Genomic DNA, 6687 nt, shown 5'->3' on the forward strand with positions numbered 1-6687 from the left:
TTAAAGCCCCCAAGTTAAAATAAAGCACCCTAAAGGCCCCTGGGTACCTGTATGCCTGTGGAGAAGAGATTTCTAAGGCCCAGCATCAACTCGCTTTTGATTTTTCCCTTGAGTTTATTTCTGTCACCGTGAAGCAGGTAACACATTTCAGCTTTTGAGCCATAAAGTGATCTTTTTTTTTTAGGAAAAAAAAAATAGCTCTCACAGCTTTAATCTTATATTTCCATGCGTATTGAGTTAAATGTTGTAAAACTATCAATTCTGTCAAAACCTGGCAAAGAGAAAACAAGACACCATGCAATCTTAATGTCCAAACTGACTGGTGATTATCAGGAATTAAATGCGCAGGAATTCCAAATCTTTTTTGATTTGAGATGTCTGGATAACTTTTGTTTTTCCATAATTGTATGAGGTTTCTACATAGTATTTAAGAATCAATTATATTGCAATTGATGTAATTAACTCTAATAATCCATTAAAAGTCGGTAGGAGGGCTATTCAAGTCAACAGAAAAGAAGGAGTAGATTATGAAGGTGTTATTAACCTATACAGAATTTTACCAGACATTTTCTTTTCTTACATAATAAATACACAGTGGTTAGGAAGGCTGTCATTATAATTTAGTGTGAACAATAGTCTATCACTTCTTTCCTATGCAACCCTTAACTAATTCCATGCACCATGCACAAGTAAAATGAAGCCTTTTCTAATCGGGGTGCAGTTGAATCAATCATCTATTACTCCATGATGAACGGTGGGGTCCCTGCTCAGCTAAGTGGAAGGGACGCGGGGCCCAGCAGAAATGTCAGGCCCACCTTCTCTTTGAATTGACAACTTTTTGCTTATGATGTACTGCCTGCGTTTAGCAAGCGATCAAAGAGAAAGTTTGAGACAAGACAAAGTCCTGCTTACACTTGACAGGTACTAGCTTGCCACTGACAGCACAGCCATGCTTCTGAGCCAGCTGTGGAGCCTACTGCTCCTTTGAGCCAAGCGTAGTCCATGCTACCCACCCCTGGGGCCTCCCACTCCCAGCTGAGGGGGTTCACTTGGCTCCAGCTATCAACTAGACTGACACCTTAAACAGCCATCCTCGGCAGATCTCCGTATCACTGGGTCTCCAGAGCTCGGGGTGTGTTTAAGGCCACAGCGCCATTCCCTCCAGCTTCCATCATTCCTGGCAAAACGGGATGGGAAAAGAAGTCAAGAGGTTGGGATTTTAAAATATAGGTCAGAGTTGAGCCTGGTGGCATGGCACAGCAATCCCAGAGGCTCGAGAGGCCGAGACAGGGCATAGTGAGCTCTTCCCGGCTACAGAACAATTTTAAGGCCAGTTTGAGTTTGTAAGTTAGAAAGGCCCTATCTCAAATTTTTAAAAAAAAAATTAAATATGGGGCTTAAGATGTAGCTAACTACTGGAATAACTGCCTAACATGTGTGGTGCCCTAAGTTTGAGCCCCAGTCCTCAAAATAATTAACTAGTGGATTAATTAATTGGAGGGCACCAATCAGACCGACCTTCTCTGAAGGGAATCTCACATTTTCTCTTCCCCGTACGGCTTGTCTAGCTTGAAAAAGAGCAAAAATGTTGTTTTAATTCTCTAATTATCTGCATGGAAGAACACCTTTTTGCTTACCTCAGCCTCTTACCTACTGCCTTCCCTAGAAATACAGACCAGGTGGCTTCAGCTAGCCTTCTGTAGGTGTCACAAAGGGCAGCTGTCCCTGGCAATGGTGTAGAGCCCCCAAGACACATGGAGAAGACAGTGCACCTGGATGGGTGTGTGAGGGAATGTAGGGTAAAAAGAGAGACCACCATTCCTTTGTAAACAGGTTGGGGAAGTCCCTGAATCAGAGCCCTGATTGCAACAGGCTGCATTCACTTAGAATTAAATCAAAAGGGATGTGAAATACTATTTGTAAAGCACAGGGCTCATCGTGGCAGATTTAGCATTGGCTAGAGTCAGAGAGTTTTCAAAGTCAGGAAACAGGGACAAAACACGGCCCTCAAACCTTGCTGCCCATGGAAACATCCGCTGCCCGTGGAGGCATCTGGGGAGTTGTTTCAAGCTACACTACTCATCCCCTGAGTGACTCTGATTGGAACTCCAGGCTGAGAGACACTTGGATAAGGGTTTGGCTGGAGATAGATTCCCATCCATTCACAGATAGTTGAAGCACTCAGAAGCCTTGGAGGATAGAAATAATTACAAGATATGGCTCAGGTGTTGAGCAACTTCAGCGGCAGGAAGATAAAAACAAAAGCCGTGTGTGGAAACAGGACCCACAGCTCACAGTAACAGTCCTGGTTTCCCTTTAGCTAGGAGCGAGACAGATCCAGCACTCCCTAGAGTGAAACTCTGCTTCCCATCGCTTTGGGTGAAAGTGCCCGTGTGAATGCCTTCTGTTGCCAAAGTGTGAACCCCATGCCTAGGCCCTAGCAATATTGTGGGTCACAGAAGTCCTGGAGTCTGGAGAGAATGTGGACCTGTCCAAGAATCAAGTATACTAGGGGGTTCCAGTCAGACGTGGAAGGAACAAAGACCCCTTTTCATTCCAGAGAGTGTCCAGTTTACACAACACAGGTAAGGCCTGGACGAGAAAACTTCAGATGTAGACAGCTGTGAGAAGAGCAGAAGACTTAACCTCTGAGGGTTTTACTTCGAGTCTCCTCCCCAAGGCCAGGCCCCAGAGCACAACCAGAGAGCACTGCCTGGGAGCAGGTGGGAAATGCCACCTTCTCTCTCTCTCTTTTCTGAAACTCCACTGTCCCTTTGATGGGTCCCGAGAACCCTGACGAAAGAGGCCTGGTCCAAGAGTCAGAAGGCCTACCTTGTCATCCTGCCCTGCCAGTAACGAGCTACAAAACCGTGTCTCTCTCGGTGCCACATGCATTTCCAAAGCAGAAGGCTCAGGAGACTGGCTCCTCCCTGGTTGCCTCACAGGATTGACATGGGGGCCACACGGAAACCTTTGAAAAAGTAGAAAACTTTCTCTGAAATTCAAGAAATGAATTTGACACCTCCAAGTAAAATGCTGACCTCTGGATTATGTGGTCTGGTCGTGAGCCTTGTCGGGCCGCTCACCAGAGAACGTTCTGTCTGCCACTTTGCTTTGAAAGCGTGGGCTGGTCTCTTGATAAGTGACCACCAGTGTCCATAAAGACTTGTAGTCGAGGCTGTTGTGCCTGCCGCATCCCCTCTGGCTTTGGCAGAGGTGACCTCTCCGGGCCTACGGAAACTGAAAACACTGTTGCTTTGCCCAGCAGTCTCTTGCCCCTGGCCTCAGCCTGCTCACACATATCTGGAGGTGCCCACGTCATCTGACCCCAACCCCACTCATGTGACATGGGGAAAAAAATACCTCAGCCAGGAAATGGATCTTGTGCCGTTATTTCATCCTCCCCTCACGTGGTGCTGGAATATCGCTTTAAAGGACATTCTTGCGGCGTTTCCAGTTCTTTCCTTTAGTCCTGCCGCGGGAGGAGCCGGTCTGAGGGGAAACTGCTCCCCAGCAGAGCCATTCTTCAAAGGGGACTTCTTCGGGCAGGAAGAGGGAATGTCTGATATTGTGGCTGAATAAACAGACCCATCACGCTCAGAGCCAGATTGGAAAGCCAGGCCCTCCGAGCCCGCCAGCCCTCACCTCGTGCTGCTACAGCTCTATCTGTGATGTCCTTCTCCTCTCTTTTCTTCCACTGTGCTGTCCTTTTCACCAAATGCCTTAACATTTGGAGTGTGGGATCATTGTTTTCTTATATTTATGGTTGTGAGCCTAGCCTTTAACAGCCGAGCCATCTCTCCCGCCCAGATCTTTGCTTTCTTTACTATTTTTCAGCCAACCTAACATCACTGGCTCTGCACACCTCAACCAGAACTACATGGTTTGCAGGGTCTGCTGCCACAGCCCACAGTCATCAAGCATCTCCATGGTTTTGAAGGGAGAACAGCCTGGCAAACTGATGTGCACCCAAGGTCCATGCTCCAAGGAGGCTGAGGCAGGTGGTCACCAAGAGGTCAAGGCCATCCGGCGCCACCCAGTGAATTCTAAGCCAGCCCAGATATATAAGGAGACTCTATCTATAAAACTAATCAGGTCAAACAGGTGATTCATAACACAGTGTGTCAGGCTGGGGCAGCTCATTGCACTGATAGGACCGCAAGCTTTCCAGGGTTCCAAAGAGCTCATGGTCAGAAACAACAAACAATAACAACCACACTCTCGAAGATAACTGTCGCCTCTGTCCCCTGAAACGGTGCAATGCTTCACAATCTATAGTAGAAATGCTCAAAGATAAGCAACCTAAACCTTTATTATCATCAGTTTTTCCGTTGACAAGATGGTCATAAGCAAAATTCCAAGCCACGGGTCACAGGAGGGCTCAGGCTTAGAAACCGGAATTTCTCTTTTCCGTACTGGAAAATTTGGGATTTTCTTTTAACATTAAATAAGCACCAAAAGACGCAGCGGCTATTCGGAAAACCTGGATATTACCCCATTGCTTTTGTCATGCGTGCATCGACACATTCTGGACACAAATGCTCCATGGGTTTCCCACCTCAAAATTCCAGTCCCATCAGAATTTGTTTCCAAAAAAACCAAAAGTTATGTTTGCTCTAAGCATTCCAATATCTATTTATTATAGTTCTTTGTGGGAAATATACCGAGAGACACACAAGTTTGGGAGGGTTAGAAAACACTCCAGGGCCTAAGCTTCAAATGAGAGTTCATTTCTGTAAGTTAATTCATTCCTTCCACAAGTGCCTGTTGGTAGATGTGTTATTCTGCTTCCTGATTGGCCCCCTGCCCTTTTGTAGCAGAAACAATAGTTAAGCAGAAAGTCACATCCATGTTTGGCTAATTGGGATGTCTGAGAGCCAAAGCAGTTTAAATTGTCTCTCAACCGTGGGCGTTTAAGTAATCATTTAGTGGCCCCCCACTCTGCCATCAGCATTATTGATGTCTTCTGTGGATGGTGGCTCCTGGCTGTAACCATGTCAAGAGGGACACTGAGGAAAGAGGCTTACTATGAGTTCAAGGCAAGCCTGGCCCAGAGTAAGACTGTCTCTAGTAAAATAACAATAATAATAAATAATAGCCTATTTGTTCTCCTTAGGATGATCAACACCTTCAGAGTGTTCGTTTATTAGTAGTATTACTAGTGAGTATTGTAAAAAGAAAAAAAAATCACAAAGATCATTCCACTGTGTTCCCTGTCACTAACTCAGACCAACAGCCAAATGTGCAAATTAGTGCACACACTTTACCATTCTATAAACCTATGCGGTGTCTATTCTTGGTGAAAGAATTTTTAAAATATCCTAAGCTGGCTACTCAGGTGCCCACTGACAAATCCCCAGATACTTACAAAATATCTCATCAACAAATAGATTTTTCATTTTTTAACTGATTTCTGTATAGGCAGCATCATCAGTTTCCTGTCAAACGAAGAATAAAGGTCAGGGACTATTTTTATCTCCAATGGTCTCCTCTCCACTCAGCATGGCTCGAGCTCCCCTTGTGCAACCACGGACGCAAACATCCCTTAGACACGGAGAGAGGGACAAGGTGGGAGGCATGGTCTGGGTCACCTTTGGCCAGGCTTTATTTGTTCTACAGATAAAAAGAAAAAAAAGAAAACCTTTGGACTTCTTTATCCAACCAGTCACTTTGCATCCACAGTAAACTCCCTCAAAACTTTCTGTTCCCGTCAGACCCTTGAGAAAACAAAACGAAAAAAATAAAGCATGATTAAAATCTACTTTCTTTGGTCAACATCCTAGTGTTGAGCAATTTCTTGACATCTAAAAGGGACTGTCCTGGAGCCTGGCTGGGGATGAACTCTATATTGATCCAGTGGCTGGGCCAGTAGCAAGCAGAGGAAGAAAGCTAAGGTTGCCCTCGGACCCTGGGTCTCTGTCGTGTCCCCCCCCCTCACTCCATCACCAGGACCTCATCCACACTTTCATTTTGAAAAGAGTAATCTCTGCACATTTAGAACATATGCCTCTTCCAACAGTAGAAAGTCAAATATTTTCTTTTAGAAATTACATACTTATTAGCCTGTCCTGAATACAGGAACTAGTGTCACTCGAACGCTACACCTGGGTCCAGGTGTGAGCTATTACATGGAACCAATAAGCATGGAGCATTATTGAATGTCAATTAAAAAGGACAAAATTTAAGGTGAAATTAAAATTAAATTGGCTTAACATCATCTTCCTCAGAGCAATCAATCAGCTTGGATTCTCTATGAGGTGGACCTTACTTCTGGATCCACTACATGAAAAACGTGGGTCTCTCTCACCCTCCCCGTCAATCACTGCTTCATCCTCAGGAATGCCTGTGCTCTAGGAGAGATCTGCCGTTGATCTTGCTGAGTGTCTGTGAACAAGGATCAATCATTATACTCATATTTTAAGTACAAGCACAATTATGAGAAGCTTTCTTTCGCTCTACTATCAGGAGTGCTGAGATGACTCAGGATTTGAACCACAAAGGGCTGCCTGATAGCTCTGGCCTCTTCACCAAATGTGTGTGACAGGCCCACGTTCTGCAAATAGACGAATTTTAGAGAGCAAAGAATGGTAAGAAGGGGAAAGTGGAGGGTGGCTCTCGGCTGAAGGGCTTCTATGAGGCTCATATCAGGTGTCTACGGGAGGCTTTTGTTTCCTTAAGAAGTGGGGA

At 45.3% G+C, this 6687-nt stretch overlaps 1 long non-coding RNA gene across 11 annotated transcripts in view; it reads right to left on the reverse strand.

Moving 5' to 3' along the window:
• LOC129678449 (uncharacterized) overlaps positions 1-6414 on the reverse strand; it is a 56316-nt gene extending 49902 nt beyond the window's left edge. For 3 of the 11 annotated variants that reach the window (XR_008720380.1, XR_008720385.1, XR_008720378.1), the window contains exons 1-7: positions 6308-6414; positions 5642-5717; positions 5369-5438; positions 3364-3574; positions 2833-2971; positions 2014-2189; positions 48-1772 (exon numbers count right to left, since the gene is read on the reverse strand). This is a non-coding gene — a long non-coding RNA (uncharacterized LOC129678449). Of the gene's footprint in view, positions 1-47; positions 1773-2013; positions 2190-2832; positions 2972-3363; positions 3575-5368; positions 5614-5641; positions 5718-6307 lie in introns of all 11 variants that reach the window. The other 8 variants (XR_008720386.1, XR_008720384.1, XR_008720381.1 and 5 more) reach the window with 7 other exon arrangements.
• Positions 6415-6687: the final 273 nt, after the last annotated feature.

Source organism: Psammomys obesus, unplaced genomic scaffold (genome assembly GCF_907164565.1).
Source record: "Psammomys obesus unplaced genomic scaffold, mPsaObe1.curated_primary_1811, whole genome shotgun sequence".
In the NCBI taxonomy this organism is placed as follows: domain Eukaryota; kingdom Metazoa; phylum Chordata; class Mammalia; order Rodentia; family Muridae; genus Psammomys; species Psammomys obesus.